Genomic DNA, 18920 nt, shown 5'->3' with positions numbered 1-18920 from the left:
AGCGGTCTTTGCCCTGTTCAGCGGTCTTCACCATGGCAGTCTTTGCCCTGTTCAGCGGTGCTTTGCCATAGCGGTCTTTGCCCTGTTCAGCGGTGCTTTGCCATAGCGGTCTTTGCCCTGTTCAGCAGTCTTCACCATGGCGGTCTTTGCCCTGTTCAGCGGTACTTTGCCATAGCGGTCTTTGCGCTGTTCAGCGGTCTTCACCATGGCAGTCTTTGCCCTGTTCAGCAGTGCTTTGCCATAGCGGTCTTTGCCCTGTTCAGCGGTGCTTTGCCATTGCGGTCTTTGCCCTGTTCAGCGGTCTTCACCATGGCGGTCTTTGCCCTGTTCAGCGGTCTTCACCATAGCGGTCTTTGCCCTGTTCAGCGGTCTTCACCATGGCGGTCTTTGCCCTGTTCAGCGGTGCTTTGCCATAGCGGTCTTTGCCCTGTTCAGCGGTCTTCACCATGGCGGTCTTTGCCCTGTTCAGCGGTGCTTTGCCATAGCGGTTCTGGTACGGACATTGGTGTGTGGCATGACTTTCCCTACACTGGGCATTGGTGTGTGGCATGACATTCCATCATTGCCCAGCGGGGCTGTGGCACCCGGGGCCCTCCTGGGCTGTGACTCTGGCGGTGGTCTCTGGACCAGTGACGATACTTGGGCCCTCCTGGGCTGTGACTCTGGCGGTGGTCTCTGGACCAGTGACGATACTTGGGCCCTCCTGGGCTGTGACTCTGGCGGTGGTCTCTGGACCAGTGACGACGGTGCTGGCGGTTGTGTCTGGACCGCCGGAAATGATGGCGCACTTCTCCGCCGTGACACTCACAACAGGCTGGCAAGACTTCCTCTGGACCTTCCCCACCTTTGGTGGAGTCAAAGCTGACTCTCCAATCCCCTCCAAACCCAGGTCAGTTGTTGTCCCACCAGGAGTCTTAACTGTTGGATGGACGTTTGAGGGCAGCACAGCAGCCACAAGGGAAAAAGTACAGACTTAACACATTTTCATCCGTTTACCAGGTTAGTGTATGATGTGAACGATTCTAAGCTCTGACAATGTGGTAAGTGCAAAGGGTCAAAGATCTTCTAGGAACACATAGATGTATAATTTCCAACATTGGTACACATGAGTACACATTCTAGTGTGTATAGGGACATATTACTTACCTATGTTGTCCCCTCTGTACAGAAGCATACGATGATGCACATGTGACTGTACCATATGAGTACCACTATACAGCTTTTCATACCCTGCTGGTTGTTCCTTCCCATCAAAAGAAAAATGCTCCCAATATCATTAAGGTAAGTTGCCCTGGTCTTTGCCCTCTGTCCATTTCATTGTCCCTTGATCCATGTCAATGTGCAACATATAGTCTGACAATTTAAATGAATGCCTACCTTTCATTAGGTTTCTTATAAGTGACAGCAGCATGTGAGGCTGTGATGTCCATCTGACATTCCACATGCCATGGTTGGAAATCTTATTCAGACCTGTTACATGCTGCACCTCCTTGGTGAGTGAGGGATGTACAAAGGTCTCTGAAATGTGTCATCTGAGTGCACATCCTACATGTGGGTAACCATGGAAACATTGCTAGACTCTTATTGGATCACATAAAGTGATGTCAGAGCTATGAATGTTAGTACCATGTCCATGTTCTGTAGGTGTGAAATGGCTACACAACTATTTCCTTAGCCTTTGTGTCATAGGCATGGTAAATAGGCCAAGACATCCTGTACAGAGTTATTATCTTAACTGGTATTTGCCAACATCATGTATACATTATAAGGTTCAGTCATCAATCCACATGTAATGAGTATAAAACATAATTTCTACTGCTATTTTGGATATGTTTTGAGTTATTGTTGTATGGAAACCTGTTCTTTGCATTGACTACATTGTGGTGCAGCTGTGGAAGTTCACATTCACATGTGAGTGGAATGGTATGTGTAGTCAGGCATTTGGCTTGCATCAAGGTGTATGTCCCTGTCATGGTATCCTCAGATGTGGTTTGTGTCTCTGAGGTTTTTCCCCAAACAGTTGTATTGCCAATCATGTCCGATGTGTGGATAGTGATGTTGCCACTCAGTCATTGGGCTCTTGATGGAATAATAGAATGATACGTTGAACTATATGTCACCTTCATGCACATGACAGGTGTCCATTGTATTGAAAGAGTAGCTATAGTACCTGTGAATGTGTGTGGGTGAATGCTCTGAGATAATTAGGCCCTTATAATTGTGCTATACTGTTTTCAGGAGGACAATGACTTAGATGACTTGGTCCACAAAGTATGTCACATCCTCTCTTACATCACTATTGGTACACATGTAGGTTACATGTGTTCTGACTCTATCATATTCAAAATTTGGATCTGAAAATCAGAGTAGTTGCATGTTTGCAAATTTCCTTTGTGAAGGTTGTGTACTCAGTGACATGAAGTAGGTATGGCTTGTATGCAACATGCTGTCTTGTGTTTATTATACAGCGAGGTCCCTTGCCTGGTACATGACATCAGGTCAAAATTTTAGTATGTGTATAGTTTGTGTATGTGATATGTGGAAATGTATATTTACCTATATTTTAATTAACTTGGTTGTTGGTTGACCATGTTGCTGTAGATAGGGACCCAATATCACGTGGCCAACTAATCTTGTCATGGACTGGTTGGTGTGATAGCTCTAAGGATATCATGGGATTGTAGCTGTGATATAGGTAGCTTAGCTGGTGTGTGACAAGGTCTTATTGAGGGATGTACATTGCATCTTGTTGTGACATGATGTTGGCATTAAACTGGTACTACCAGGGGTGTTGCACAACTACATGTGATGTTGCTGAGGTGTACAATGTGATCTAAGTGGTATGTAAAGAATGTGATGACCCTACCTCACTTTCTGTTTTCCAGCATCAGCATCAGCATCGGCAGGTGAAGGAGACGGGGCACAGCCGAGTGGGAAAACTGCTGGCCCCGGGACCTCCAGTCATGAGAACACTGACAGCGAGGGACCCAGTAGCCGGTTATATCTTGAAACCACAAGTGCTTCAAGCACCCATGGCTCAACAACGAGTTCGGAACAACGAACTCGTTGGTATCACTAATGCCTTTACCACGAATGCCTTTACAAAGATTTTTCGTTGTAAAGGCATTCGTGGTAAAGGCATTAGTGATCAGCATGCACGGTTCCAGCATGCTTCCCCCCTAGCCTCCCACCCCTAAAAATTAACGTGACTCGCCCACCCCCACAACCACCCCAACCCCCCACCACCAAAATTACCACAACCCCAACCCCCCTCCCCTAAAACCTGAAGCACCCCAACCCCCTCCCTCCCCCTAAACCCTAATCACCCCAAGCCCCCTACCCCACCCCCAAAAACTAAAATACTCGAGTCCCCATCCCGCCCCTAAAACCTAAAGCACCCCTACCCCCAACCCACCCATAAAACCTAAACCCTGCCCCCCCAAACCCTAATCACCCCGAGCACCCACCCCACCCCCAAAAACTAAAATACCCCGAGTCCCCACCCGCCCCTAAAACCTAAAGCACCCCAACCCCCAACCTACCCCTAAAACCTAATCCCTGACCCCTCCTCCCCAAACGCTAATCAGCCCGAGCCCCCCACCCCACCACCCAAAAAAACAGCCCCAGTCCCAGCCCAACTTACCTCCTCCTTCACCGTGTCGACTCCCTTCTTCTGTGCCTTAACCACGCATGTACGTGGTTCACACATGCATGGTTAAGGCACAAAAACCAGGAAGTCGTGGAAAACGAAACCGTTGTTTCGCTTTCATTTTCCACGACTTTGTGGTTAAGGAGTCGTTGTTCTGGGTGTTTACCCCAGTAGCCTGGAGGGCGAGAGGAGTGCCACAGGGGAGACAGGATCCAGTTCTTCATCTTCAGAATCCTCCTCCAGTGGACACTCCTGACGGTGATGGACCCATCTGGGACCACCCCAGCACCATCTCTGTCCGCCATGCCCCGTTCTATCACCGCCCTCCCTGTAGCTCCCCACCCAGTTGGTTGTGCCTGCTCACCCAAGAGGGTGGGAGTCTTCTTTCCCACAGGCACCTCTGCCCTAGCTCCTGTCAGCCCTGCTGCCCTCAGTGTGGAAGTTATTGACCTCCTGAGGTCTATCTCTGAGAGTAAGTCAACCATTGTGAATGCCATCCAAGGACTGGCAACTCTGATACAACAGAGTAACGCATTCCTGGAGGGCACTCACGGTGCACTGGGTAGCCTACAGAGACCATTTCAGGCTCTGACCTCCATACTGACGGCAGCCAGTCACCCTTTGCCTACTGTCACCCCTCCACCTTCCTCTTTGCAATCCCAGTCCCCACTTCCCCGACCCAGCCAAAGCACACAAACAGACAGGCATGAATCCACCTCAACAGCCAAGGGTACGCAGACAAACCAAAGCACCACAAGACACACCAATGGCATACACACAAGGAACATACTGATGCACACACAGCAACAGTCACAACCTGCCTTGACACCCCACCACCCCCAGCATAACAGACACCACACCTGCAAATACCACACCCACATTCACAGATCTAGCCACCACACCCATCCTACCCACAGACAGCACCCCAGCAGACCCGCAGACATCCACCGTAGTCACCACACCTGCATACACCACTGACATGCCTACATGCAGCACATCCACCATATCTGATGTCACCACCCCAACCGACAGCCACCCATCCACCACGGCAGCCCCCTCCACGTCCACCCCCCCTCAGCCCAAGACACATAAACCCTGTCACTCACCCACTCAATAGACACCCACCACCCACAAGCATACCTCCCACAAATATGCACCCAGGGCATCCACACAGCACCTCATACAAGCACTCCCTCTCCCTCCACACCCAAACCCTTTTTTTTTTATGACTGTCCCCGTGTGTGCAAACAAACTTTCCTCTCCCAGAGTTTGACCTTTTCCCTACTCCTCTCCCTGTGACATCCCTAATTATTCAGTTTCCCTCCCAAGGCATTCTCTTCCACCTCCAAGGCCTCCCCGTCTCCCAGTAACAACACCCCTCCCTCGCCAAGAAGCTGACCCCTCGCAAGAGCCAACCCTACCCAACCCTAACCCTAAACCCCACCCTCCCAACCCAAAGCCAAAACTCCCCCTCCCACGCCTAAGCCCAAACCCCACTCCTCGCCACTACCCCTCCAGATCTTCTCTGAGGTGCGTGCCTGCCCCCTTGATGCCCCTACCTGTGGAGGTTAAATGGCAGTAACCACCACAGGTAGGGGCATCAAGGACCTGTGGTGCACAATCTGAGGACTATGGACTGGCCTATAGCCTTTGACTTTCATCCTATTTATTTACAATAAATATTCTGACCAACCGGTTGTTAGGTATCTGGTCACATCTTTGTCCTGCATTTCCTTTCCTAGGTTTGAGTTGTTCCTGGCTGACATTGGTTGAGTGCGAGTATTTGTGTGTGTGTAGTGCTTGTGCTTCATGTATTGTGTGGGCATTATGTGAGGGAGTGTGCAGTGCTATTGTCCCCGAGGGATAGGGTGTGTGTTGTGTGATGGGCATGTGTATGTTGCAGACATGTTGTTGTGATGGTATTGTGTGGTGTTTGTGTTGACATGTGTTTGTTGTTGTGGTGTGTGGCTTTGTGTGCTTTGACTGTGTGAGTGTGCGTGTATTGTGCATTGTTTGAGATGTGTGTGTTGATTGGTAAGTTGTATTATTGTGTAAATGTGAGTGTTTCTTCCCTGTTGGTTGTCTATTGTGTTGTATGTGTGATGTGTCCCTGGCTAGAGTCGATTGTGAGTGCTTGCCCATGTGTTTGTGATGTTGTGGTATTGTTGTGATGTGTTGTTATGTTGTGTGGTCTTGTGTGAGACTGGGACTATGCAGTGTTGCCATGCACAAGTGTGTGTTCTTGATGCGTGGTGTGGGTGTGTGGTGGCTGCAGTGTGTGTGCTGTGTATGTGTGGGTGTCTTTGTAGTTGTATGTGAGTGTGCATGTCAGTGTACTGTTACGTGTGAGTGTTGCCCTCACACCCCCTTCCCTCTGTTATGTTATGTAACTGTACAAAATTTAACAATATACAATTGCTGCAGCTGAGTGTGTGTACTTATGGTTGTTGTCGGCAGCGAAGATTCTGTTGTCTTTCGGCAATCAGGAGCAGCGGGATAACGTCTAGTTCTGGTTTCATGGCGGCTCTGGACGAGTGTGGCTTCCTGAAGGTGAGAGTCTCCTTTTATACAGTTTGTTCTGCCTAGTTTTCTGTGGTTGTTAATTTTAAAAGCGGTTGCGGACCCCCTGAGCAGGCTTCACGGAACCCTAGGGGTCCTCAGACCACAGGTTGGGAACCACGGCCTAATATAAATCCTCTTAATTACCTGTCTCTAAGTTACAATTATCGGGGGTCCCAAAAATTGCAGGAGTTAAGAAATAGAAAAGGTTATATTTTTGGAAATAACATATAGGAACTGGTGACTCCTTGCCTATTAGGCATCGTTTCCCCAGCAGTGGCAAATAAATATGTTAACTACTTTCAGCAGCTGAAATCTCAATATGAAACCCACAGAAGGTATAATTCAATGGGCCTGATAAGTTCTGCTAGCAGGCCCATTGGAGCTTTTATGACATTGTAAGGAGGCCTTTGTCTACATTACCAGCTGCCCTACCGAAAGAAACATAAAATACCAAGCAAAATGCTGCCCTGAGAGCGTAGCAAAATAGTGTTATAAAACTGTACTATCTCTTGATGATGGCCTGATTGCTTTTTGAATTTCTTAGACTGATGAGTAATGAAACTAAACTTCCGCTGGTTTCTAACCGCAACTCTCAGCATCTTTAGTTGCTTTCTTTATTCCAAAGAAATGACATAATCATGTACAAAATGACTTTTAATATTACTCTCTATGGAACCAAACATAATCATTACTTTCTTTTCTGTCCTAACCACTAGTAGTACTTCCAGAAATATGAGTTGAGGACTTACCCGAAGAATTCCAAATACAGTGATTTCGTCGTTCAGAACGTTCAGATTAGTCCGTATGCAAATATGCAACCTCATCCTTTTCTGGCGGTATTCTTGGGCATATTCCAAAAATATGAGATTTATTTCAACAGTGGAGAGAAAAACCCCACCCTCACTGTCTTTTTCCCGCCATGCTGAGCGTTGAGCAAGCTGTACGCTTTCCTTCCCCTCAGCTTCTTCTTTGTGTGCATAAATGCTGAATGTCTTTTGTTCTCTACTTTTACAGATTATGTACATTCTAACAATCTTTGCCCCAGCGGTAACGCCATTTATGTTCTTCACTCGATCCGCAGTCACTCAAGCCTCTTCCTAACAATATAGGTGGTCATTACAACCCTGGCGGACGGTGTTAAAGCTGCGGAAATACCGCAAACAGGCCGGCGGACAAAAAAAGGGAATTATGACCCTGGCGGAAACCGCCAACAAAGACAGACACTTTAACACTCCCACCGCCACGGCGGTACAGACAAACAGCGCGGTGGTTACCGCCAACAGACAGGCGGGAGACAATGTACCGCCCACACTATTACAACCCGCCACTTTTTCCGGGGCGGATTCACCGTGGATAAAAACACAGCGGAAACAGCTTTTGCTATGGGAAAACGCTCACCTGAACACATCCCACGAGGAACAACGACTCCATGGAACCAGAGCTGCAAATACTCCCTGCCCTTGTCTTTCTGCTCCTCTACGAACAACAGCTACGTAGGCGCAGAAGACACCGGTGACTACTGCACCTACGACACAGGGGAGGGGGGAGGCAAAAGTTAGGGGGACACCCACCAAACACCCCCACCCTCGCATATCACAACATACACACCAATGCATTCACAAAAATCACAAGAACAACCCACAATCCCCCCGGAAGAATGAAAACACAATGCGAAATTCGGTCAAACATTATAATGTGCCAATATACATGTCATACAAAAATATACTGATATATATTAGGCAATCACTCATAATTATATACAATACGAGAAGTTCGTGCAGATATGTACACAACAATGTCCGTGCACCAACAGTCCAAAAATGCATGGCCGAGGTCCACAAGCGACACCTGACCACAATCGGAGAGAACACTGCCGGGGCATCAGATAGAAATACTACAGGCACCTCAGGGGGAAAGGAAGGGGGGGCACCTCAGCCAGATGAATGCGAAGCCAGATCCACGACGGGGCACCATGCCCATTGACGTATCCTGGGGAGTGCAAAGCCACAGTCTCTCAAGTCTCTCCAGTGGGTGGTTTGCCCACTGTGCCATCCTGGGGAGTGCAAAGCCACAGTCTCTCAAGTCTCTAAAGTGGGTGGTTTGCCCACTGTGCCATCCTGGGGAGTGCAAAGCCACAGTCTCTCAAGTCTCTACAGTGGGTGGTTTGCCCACTGTGCCATCCTGGGGAGTGCAAAGCCACAGTCTTCCAAGTCTCTACAGTGGGTGGGTTGCCCACGGTGCCATCCTGGGGAGTGCAAAGCCACAGTCTTCCAAGTCTCTACAGTGGGTGGGTTGCCCACGGTGCCATCCTGGGGAGTGCAAAGCCACAGTCTCTCAAGTCTCTACAGTGGGTGGGTTCGCCCACTGTGCCATCCTGGGGAGTGCAAAGCTACAGTCTCTCAAGTAGATGCAGTTCTCTACTGGTACTGGGTGGGACTGGTGCCCAGACTGGATGAGTCTCCATATGAAAGTTCCTGTCCTGTCACTGTCCCAGCTGCACATGGGATAAGGACGCCTGATGTGGCGGTGCATTCATTCCTACATGGTGCCTGCCCTGTTCAGCGGTGCTTTGCCATAGCGGTCTTTGCCCTGTTCAGTGGTCTTCACCATGGCGGTCTTTGCCCTGTTCAGCGGTGCTTTGCCATAGCGGTCTTTGCCCTGTTCAGCGGTCTTCACCATGGCGGTCTTTGCCCTGTTCAGCAGTGCTTTGCCATAGCGGTCTTTGCCCTGTTCAGCGGTGCTTTGCCATTGCGGTCTTTGCCCTGTTCAGTGGTCTTCACCATGGCGGTCTTTGCCCTGTTCAGCGGTCTTCACCATGGCGGTCTTTGCCCTGTTCAGCGATGCTTTGCCATAGCGGTCTTTGCCCTGTTCAGCGGTGCTTTGCCATAGCGGTCTTTGCCCTGTTCAGCGGTCTTCACCATGGCGGTCTTTGCCCTGTTCAGCGGTGCTTTGCCATAGCGGTCTTTGCCCTGTTCAGCGGTGCTTTGCCATAGCGGTCTTTGCCCTGTTCAGCAGTCTTCACCATGGCGGTCTTTGCCCTGTTCAGCGGTACTTTGCCATAGCGGTCTTTGCGCTGTTCAGCGGTCTTCACCATGGCGGTCTTTGCCCTGTTCAGCAGTGCTTTGCCATAGCGGTCTTTGCCCTGTTCAGCGGTGCTTTGCCATTGCGGTCTTTGCCCTGTTCAGTGGTCTTCACCATGGCGGTCTTTGCCCTGTTCAGCGGTCTTTACCATAGCGGTCTTTGCCCTGTTCAGCGGTCTTCACCATGGCGGTCTTTGCCCTGTTCAGCGGTGCTTTGCCATAGCGGTCTTTGCCCTGTTCAGCGGTCTTCACCATGGCGGTCTTTGCCCTGTTCAGCGGTGCTTTGCCATAGCGGTTCTGGTACGGACATTGGTGTGTGGCATGACTTTCCCTACACTGGGCATTGGTGTGCGGCATGACATTCCATCATTGCCCAGCGGGGCTGTGGCACCCGGGGCCCTCCTGGGCTGTGACTCTGGCGGTGGTCTCTGGACCAGTGACGATACTTGGGCCCTCCTGGGCTGTGACTCTGGCGGTGGTCTCTGGACCAGTGACGATACTTGGGCCCTCCTGGGCTGTGACTCTGGCGGTGGTCTCTGGACCAGTGACGACGGTGCTGGCGGTTGTGTCTGGACCGCCGGAAATGATGGCGCACTTCTCCGCCGTGACACTCACAACAGGCTGGCAAGACTTCCTCTGGACCTTCCCCACCTTTGGTGGAGTCAAAGCTGACTCTCCAATCCCCTCCAAACCCAGGTCAGTTGTTGTCCCACCAGGAGTCTTAACACGGTCCCGTCGTCCACTCTCCAATTTTAGAGCCTTTACAGGGGGTGGGCTGCCAGTGCCTTGGCTCCGGGTCCTACTGCCTGCATTAGTGGCCAGTGCACTCCACAATCCCTGAACTTGCACCACTGGTAATGGAGGCTTTTTGGCTGAGGCGCTACGACGGGACTGATGAATTGGAGGGGGGGGGCAAAAAGGTCAATTTTACACAGGGACAGTTTCTGACGAACACTGGGATGGGTAGCTGGAGGGGGTCTGGGAGTGGAGGAAGAGGAGGTGGTCGTAGGAGGTGTTACTTTAGCTGTTTTGGGTGCTGGTGCAGGTACAGGAGGCTGTCGTGAGGTGGATGTATGTTGGGTGAGTGATTGCCGGCGTTTGGGTACTTTGGGAGGGGGCGTCACAGACACACTGGGAGAGGACACAGGGGACGTGTAAATGGCAGTGGAGGTGGGGAGTGCAGGTGAGTGGCTTGTGGTGCTGGGTGTCCTGGTGCGATTCCTGGTGCCTGTAGATGTGGTGCATGCAGGTGTGTGTGTAGATGAGACTGGGAGGGAGGAGGGAGAAGAGGAGGAGGGGGACACAGTGGAGACAGTGGATGTTGCTGTGTCTGTATGGGTGTGATGCTTGTGTGAGTGCCTGTGGTATGTGTGGTGCCTGTGTTTGCTTGAGCTACTTTTGGGTGTTGACTTGTGTGCATGCTGGTCTGTAGGTGTGCTTGGGATGGGCTGGGGTACAGGGGGTTGGCTCTGGGTGGAGGAAGTTGGAGGGGGGAGGCTCGACACAGGGACAATGGCTGCCATCAGTGCTGAGGCAGGAGATTGCAGGGTTCGCTGAAGGACAGCCTGACCAGAATGAATGCCCTCCAGGAATGCATTACCGTGTTGTAACTCTCGTTCTACACCCTGGATGGCATTCACAATGGTAGACTGTCCAACAGTGAGTGACCTGAGGGCAGCAGGGGTGACTGGGGCAGGGCCTGAGGTGCCTGGGTCGAAGGTGATGCCCACCCTCCTGGGTGAGCGGGCACGGGGCGAACGCTGAGGGGCTGCTGGGAGGGCGGTGCTGGTAGGGGAGGTGGCGGCTGTACCTGTAGAAGTGGTGCACACAGATGGTGCCGCCACCACAGGGGAGCTCCCATCGGCGGACGAGTCCGTGTCGCTGGTTGGTGATCCGGTGGCCGACGTGAAGCGTCCCACTGGTGCATTCAGAGTCCGTGGTGTGGCCCTCCATGGCCATGTGGGATGCAGCTCCCTCGTGCTCCGGTGCCACTGTACCTCCGCCTGTTGATGCTGATGTACAAAAGGACAGGGAGAGCAGGAAAAGGGGGGGAGACAGAAGAACGAGAGTTTTATTGCATGGTATTCCGCTACCGTTGGCGGACAAGACAGACGCAGCAGCCCCCTGCATTACGCCGTGCTCCTGCACTCTGCACACGCAATTTTTGGGTTATGGCCTACATAGCAATGGTGGACATCTGCGCACATGGATGCCACAGGGGCAAATATACCTCGACTTGGCACTCTGCTGAGGTGGGGTTGAGTGCCACATGGCCTACATAACGGAGGGGCCTTGCCTACCGAACTCGCCCTGGCCTAGGGACACCCACAGCCCACCTCCCCCACCCAGACACCTCCACTGCACGCAAAGTCCACAGAATGAGGTTGTACTCACCCCCTTGTGTCTGCTGTAATGTCCTCAAGCGCCCATCCAACTCCCGGTAGGCCACCGCCAGTATCCGGAACATCAGGGGGGTCATGGTGCGACGGGCACCCCTCCCACGTTGGGAGGCCATCCCCAGCTGAGCCTCCGCCGTCTTCTTGCTGCAGCGGCGAATGTCCTCCCATCTCTTCTGGCAGTGGGTGCCCCGTCTGTGGTGGGCCCCCAGGGTCTGGACCTCCTTGGCGATGGCACGCCAGATGTCCCTCTTCTAGTGGGCGCTGACCTACATGACATGCACAAGGGAAGAGGAACAGTCATTACCAACTGCACCATCGTTGTGAGTGGCCCCCCTCCCTACTCTGGCCATGTGGCCCATTCATTCGCATGCATTAATGTTCAATCAACTCTGCCCACTTCCCTCTTCCACCCAGCCCTCTCCACCCAGGCCTAGCCCATACAACGTGCTCCCTGTGTTCTAACCTGTTGGTCTGGAGGACCGTAGAGTAGCGTGTACTGGGGGAGGACCCCATCCTCAAGTTTCTCCAACTCCTGTGCAGTGAAGGCAGGGGCCCTTTCCCCAGACGCAGCAGCCATCGTCGCTTCCAGACCGAGGTCACAGCAGCACTAGCAGTGTAGGTCCTCTCCTGTCGAAGGTCAGGTATCTAGTGTTTGAACAGTTAGAAAATGGCGGTGACGTGCGCGGTGGTGACGTCCGTGGCGGTGCGCATCGTCACCGCCGACGCACCTGTTCATTGGCTCCTGGGACCCATAGGGTCCACTGTTAACCAATACAGCATTGCGCCGCGGTCTACGACCGCCTACCGCGACGGTGTGCAACGCCAGCGCAGTTACCCCACAATCCCATTGTCCCAGTTTAGAGGTCAGGCAGCCGCCATTTCAGGGGCCCACATGGCTTCATTTACTACTGCGTCACACATAGCTAGGCCTACACTCAACACACATACAGGAAGGGGTTCGTGAGTGGTGTAGTCTTGTGTGTAACTGTGGGTACATACCTGGAGGAATAGTGACTGGTTCTTCGCTGTTGTCCTTCGTACGGTGTACCGACCGCTGGTGGACCTGTTGACAATGGAAGAAAGACATATCATCGTCACCTACCGGTTTGACCGTGCCACTATCCAGGAACTATGTACCCAGTTGGAGCCAGACCTGATGTCACCGATCCGCCATCCGACTGGAATCCCCGCTGAAGTGCAGGTGCTGTCAGTGCTCCATTTCCTTGCAAGTGGGTCTTTTCAGACAACAGTGGCCATGTCATCAGGGATGTCCCAGCCTATGTTTTCCAATGTGCTGTCCAGAGTGTTGTCTGCCCTGCTGAAACACGTAAGGAGCTTCATCATTTTCCCTCAGGTGGAGGATTTGCCTACAGTGAAGGGTGACTTCTATGCCCTTGGACATATCCCCAACATCATAGGTGCCATTGATGGGACCCATGTAGCTCTGGTCCCCCTGCAGGAGTGAACAGATGTACAGGAACCGGAAGAGTTATCATTCCATGAATGTCCAGATGGTCTGTTTGGCAGACCAGTACATCTCGCAGGTAAATGCTATGTTCCCTGGCTCAGTGCATGACGCCTACATCCTGCGGAATAGTAGCATTCCTGATATGATGGGTCAACTCCAGAGGCACTGGGTATGGCCATTGGGGGACTCTGGTTACCCCAACCTGTCCTGGCTATTGACCCCAGTGAGGAATCCCAGGACCAGGGCAGAGGAACGGTACAATGATGCCCATGGGTGGACTAGGAGGGTGATCGAACGCACCTTCAGACTCCTGAAGGCCAGGTTCAGGTGCTTCCATATGACAGGTGGATCCCTATTCTACTCACCGAAGAAGGTGTGTGACATCATCATCGCCTGCTCCATGCTCCATAATTTGGCTTTGCGACGCCAGGTGCCTTTTCTGCAGGAGGATGATCCAGATGACGGTGTTGTAGCAGCTGTGGAGTCTGTGGAGCCTGTGGACAGTGATGAGGATGAAGCTGAGGAAGAAGAAAACGACAACAGGGAGTCAGTCATACAGTAATATTTCCAGTGACACACAGGTGAGAACATTTTCAGATTTTACATTACATTCACTGTCACACGTCTACCTCTATTCTGTTTGTCTATTTCAATCACAATTGGTTAACTGAGTTGTACCCTTCCATTACGGTTTCACAGGTGTGGTAACCTACGTGTCAACTGCTTGCATCCTTCAAGGGCTTGTGATTTGTGACATAGGTATGTTAGCCTTACAATGGTACAGCCATTATGACACTGTCATTGATAATACAAAGTACGAAATCATAGACTGACTCCAGACTGTTTTGTGCTTCAAGGGTGTTTATTTAAGTGCTAATTATTGGAGGGGGTGGTAAAATGGAGAGTGGGGATGGTGGAGGAATGTCCATGGCAGAGTCCAGTCTATTAGTCTCACAGGTGCACTGCCCATCTGGGCATAGGAAGTGGAGCTGGGGCAGTTCGAATATGGACAGGGTAACAAAGTGGGACAGTGGGAGGACAATCAGGGTGGTCTCATTTCCTGGCGGGGGTCTTGCCATCTTGCTCTGTCCTGTTCCTGGATCTCAGGGACCGCTTGTGTGGTGGTTGTCCGTCTGCAGGGGGTGGGGTGCTGGTGTGGTGGTCCTGTGGCGGGGCGTCCTGTCCACTAGCGCCGGCGGAGGTGGTGGGCAGTTCATCGTCCTGGCTAGTGTCAGGGGCCCCTTGGAGTGCCACGGTGTCCCTCAAGGTCTGCTGTATGTCCTTCAGCACCCCTACGATGGTGCCCAGGGCGGAGCTGATGGTTCTGAGCTCCTCCCTGAACCCCAAATACTGCTCCTCCTGCAGCCGCAGGGTCTCCTGCAACTTGTCCAGGACCGTCGCCATCGTCTCCTGTGAGTGGTGGTACGCTCCCATGATGGAGGAGAGGGCCTCGTGGAGAGTTGGTTCCCTTGGCCTGTCCTCCCCCTGTCGCACAGCAGCCCTCCCAGTTCCCCTGTGTTCCTGGGCCTCCGTCCCCTGGACCGTGTGCCCACTACCACTGCCCCCAGGTCCCTGTTGTTGTTGGGAGGGTGGGTTACCCTGGGTGCCCTGTAGTGGTGGACACACTGCTGATTGACCTGTCCTGGGTAGGGAGGTTTGCGCCCGCTGGGTGGGTGCTGTGCTGGTGTTACCAGAGGGTGGAAGGTCGGTGTTGGGCTGTGCCTGTGTAAGGGGAACCGACTGTCCTGAGGCCCACGATGGTCCGGGCTGGTCATCAAGATCCAGTAGGGCAGAGCTGCTCTCGTCACTGTGGGCCTCTTCTGGGGGTGGAGTGGTGTTGTCTGGACCCTCTGGTGTGGTGACGGTCCTTCGTGTTCCTGCAGGGGCATAAGATCATGATTATTGCATGTGTGTGTGTAATGGTGTGCAATGGGTGGCTGTGCGTGAACCCCAGTGCAAGCATTCCTGTGTGGGGGCTTGTGTGATGATGGTTGGGGGGGTGTTCCGGGTATGTGCAGTCAGCATGCTTTGGTGAGGGGTGACCATGCTTAGTTGTGTCATGCAGGGCTTGGTGTTGGGATGTGTGGTTTGTGTTATGGGTACATTAGTGATGAGTTGTAGTGATAGGGGAGGGTGTGAGGGTGGGGGTGTGTGATAGCATGCAGGTAGGGTGGGGGATCTGATAGTTGAGATTTGACCTACCAGTGTCCCATCCTCCACCGACTCCTCCGAGGCCCTCAGGATGCATGATGGTCAAGACTTGCTCCTCCCATCTTGTTAGTTGTGGGGGAGGAGGTAGGGGTCCGCCGCCAGTCCGCTGTACCGCGATGTTGTGCCTGGAGACCGTGGAACGCACCTTCCCCAGTAGGTCGTTCCACCTCTTCCTGATGTCCTCCCGATTTCTTGGGTGCTGTCCCACAGCATTGACCCTGTCAACTATTCTGCGCCATAACTCCATCTTCCTGGCTATTGATGTGTGCTGTACCTGTGAGCCAAATAGCTGTGGCTCTACCCGTAGGATTTCCTCCACCATGACCCTGAGCTCCTCCTCGGAGAAGCGGGGGTGTCTTTGGCGTGCAATGGAGTGCTGTGTGTGATGTGTGGGGTGGTGTATGTGTTGATGAGTGTGGTGAGTGTAGTGGTTTGTGGTGTTTTGTGCGTGGAAGTTGTGTGGGTGATGGTGTTGTGTGCCTCTGTGTGATGGGGTTGTCAATTGCTGTGCTGTTTCTCTGGCCTTCTTTCTCAATTTTTTGTCGTAGGGGTTTGTGGGTGATGTGGGTGTGTGTTTTATATACTGTTGGGTGTGTGGGAGTGTTGTTTGTATGTGTATCAGGTGTGTGTATTTTGAATTGTCCAATGTGGCGGTGTTTTGGAGATGTGTGTGTATTTTGAGCACGGCGGTGTGTAACGCCAAAGGAATACCGCGGTTGAAAGACCGACGCGTGGATTCGTGGGTCGTAATAGCATGGGCGTGTTTCTGTTGGCGTGGAGGTGGAGGATTTGTTTCTGCCAGTTTATCACTGACCTTTGGTGTGGCGGAGTTGTGTGGGTGTCTGAATTTCGGCGGATTCCGAGATGTGTGTCATAATAGCTGTGGCGGTCTACCACGGCCGCCGCGGTGTATTGGCGGTCTTCTGCACGGCGGTAAGCGCCTTTACTGCCAATGTTGTAATGACCACCATAGTGTTATTTGAAACCAGGGGCAGTCCCTCCATTACAGTGGAGAAGCGTCACCCCGCTGGGAAAAATGCCCCAAGGCACTGCCCAGAGATGAAAAATAAAATGGTGATAAAGTTAATTTATCACCATTACTGAACTGAGTGTCAGGACAGGGTGGGGCTACTTAACTGTCAGCAGCAGGGAGGAGGGTGGACTGCCTGTGCACTTGTTTAAAGTGTGTATGTCCCTTGTTAGCGCGTAGGACCTTAATAAGTAAACTTACAAGTGGGTCACAACTAGGTCGATGAACCTTTTGACTCGCAATTAAGCAGTTCCTACCATAGCTCCAGTACCTAATCAATAATCAATACACAATAATCAACCATCACTAGTAATCAATAAAATCAATAATCAATGGAGTCAGTAAATGTCACACACCATGACCTTTCAGCCATGAATAACCACACATTTAATAAAAGTTTAGTAAGTTTATTTCCCTATATTAACAATGCTAAGGAAGAAACACAATCTAATCAAAGCTTGAACCACAACACATTCTAGAGCTACAGTGCAAATCAATAGCAGAATCAGTTGCAACAAAGATATAACATACATGGAAATTCAGCAACGTAATTCATCAAAGTCCCTGTATTTGTCAGTCAATTATGAGGGCACTTAACTAACATCAGATTAGCATCAGCATGTTGGGCTTCATGCAAAACAATTTAGAAACACAAATTTGGAAAACATCTAACTATGGATCTAACAAAAATAGTGCAGTTGGTACCTAGAAAGAAAAAGCATAAAAAGCATAACAGTCACGTTTCATTATATCTACCTACCCTCTGTATGGGTCAGCAAAGCAGAATCAGTCTTAGTCCCGAGGTCATCAATCGATCAGCAAAGCATCAGACTCTCAGTCAGAGAATATGAGCCCAATGTCAGTATGAATCTCGAATCTCTCCTAAAGTATCTCTAATCTCTCACTATCAGGTTTCAAGTCTGAGTAATTCTCCCCTGTCACGTTGTTATATCAAAGTCACTTAAACTATCCCCTAATTCCCTATTGGTCAGTCAATCGGACGTTCATACTTTACCCAATAATATTTCTATACCAAATCTATGAATTCTAATATTTCACTCTTCACATGAAGTTGATTGGTCCACTTTATGATGTTCTCATCATCCGGCTCATCAGGTAACAATATTGTTGCATCTTCAGCTCCAGTCAGTATCTTCATTGTTCTCGTCCTGGGAAAGTACGTCTCACACACATTACACATAAATTGTTACACTAGTGGGAATATCATCTCCATGCAGTCGGTTTTCACAAAAAGCTTCTGTTGAGCACTTTTAACAAGACAATGGACATTTCACAGTTGAATTCACGCTGTCAGCATTTTTATTAACCGCTAAGAAATACAGCTTCTGCATGAGGCCTGGCAAGACAGGCCAAGACACTCGCTAAGTTAAGGCCTGCAATTAATAAAGATAAAGCATACTTCATAACACTGAATATGACATACTACTGCATTAATCTAATACATTTTCAATATTTCATAAGTATTAAATCATTCTTTAGTACATTTTGTGAACATTGGTTGCCATTCTTGTTTTTTTACATTTTCAAATGCATGCACTATTTTTTGCTATGTTATTCATTTTCTACATAAACTCATTATTCACAATACATAAACATTCATTAATAATTTTTCATTAAAACACCTGTGTTAGCACTCTTTGGCGGGCCGTCTTGCAATGACCAGCCAGACATGCTGTTGCAAGTAGACTCTACATCAAAGAGTGTAGAAAGTAGTTTATTGTAGAGCCACCATCCGAAGCAGGCAGTCTTCCTGAAAGCTTACATCAACTGAATATTAGAGAACTCTGGGCTCCTTGAGTTCTCTATTACACACCCAGGTTCTGTTACCATAACATTTTTTGAAAGTAAATTATAACACATCCCCTTCCCCACACTCATCAATTATTACAAAATATATAAAGATAATGCGAAACAATAACAAAAACTAGCATACAATAAAACAAAAGAAACATAAGAAAAGAAAAATGCAGATAAAACTATAACCTCACTGTTATAAGCTCAAGGTACATAATCCCTCAACCACTCAGGTCTGCAATGGATTCTAGTTTCATTTTATACCTTAGAAGGAACTTTAACTTTAGATTTATTTGTTGGGGTGCTTCAACAATTACATTGTCTGGACTGTCTGGACACCTCTATTTCACAATACAGGGCATACAACATACTTCACTGTTTTCAAAAACCACTACATTCTTTCTCACTTCCTTTATCCGGAAAGGTCCCATGAATTAAGATCTTCCTTTCTTCCCAAATCACCCAATCACCCACTTAACATCAGAAACACCATTTTTAAAATCATACCTTGATTTAACTTCTCCTGATATGCCCTTCTGAGCTCAGGTCCCTTGTTCAATCTTTCTTCCCATTGTCTTGCCTGCAATATTCCCTCCATCCATGCTGGGTTCATTTTTGTACAGCCAACTCTACCTCTCAAACACATGAAAGGAGATACCATGGAGATAGTATTTGGGGTGTTACAGTGTGCCCACCACATTTCTCT

The sequence above is a fragment of the Pleurodeles waltl genome, chromosome 6, assembly GCF_031143425.1.
Source record: "Pleurodeles waltl isolate 20211129_DDA chromosome 6, aPleWal1.hap1.20221129, whole genome shotgun sequence".
Classification (NCBI taxonomy): Eukaryota; Metazoa; Chordata; class Amphibia; order Caudata; family Salamandridae; genus Pleurodeles; species Pleurodeles waltl.
The sequence above is the reverse complement of the archived record's forward strand: the minus strand, read 5'-3'. Positions refer to the sequence as shown.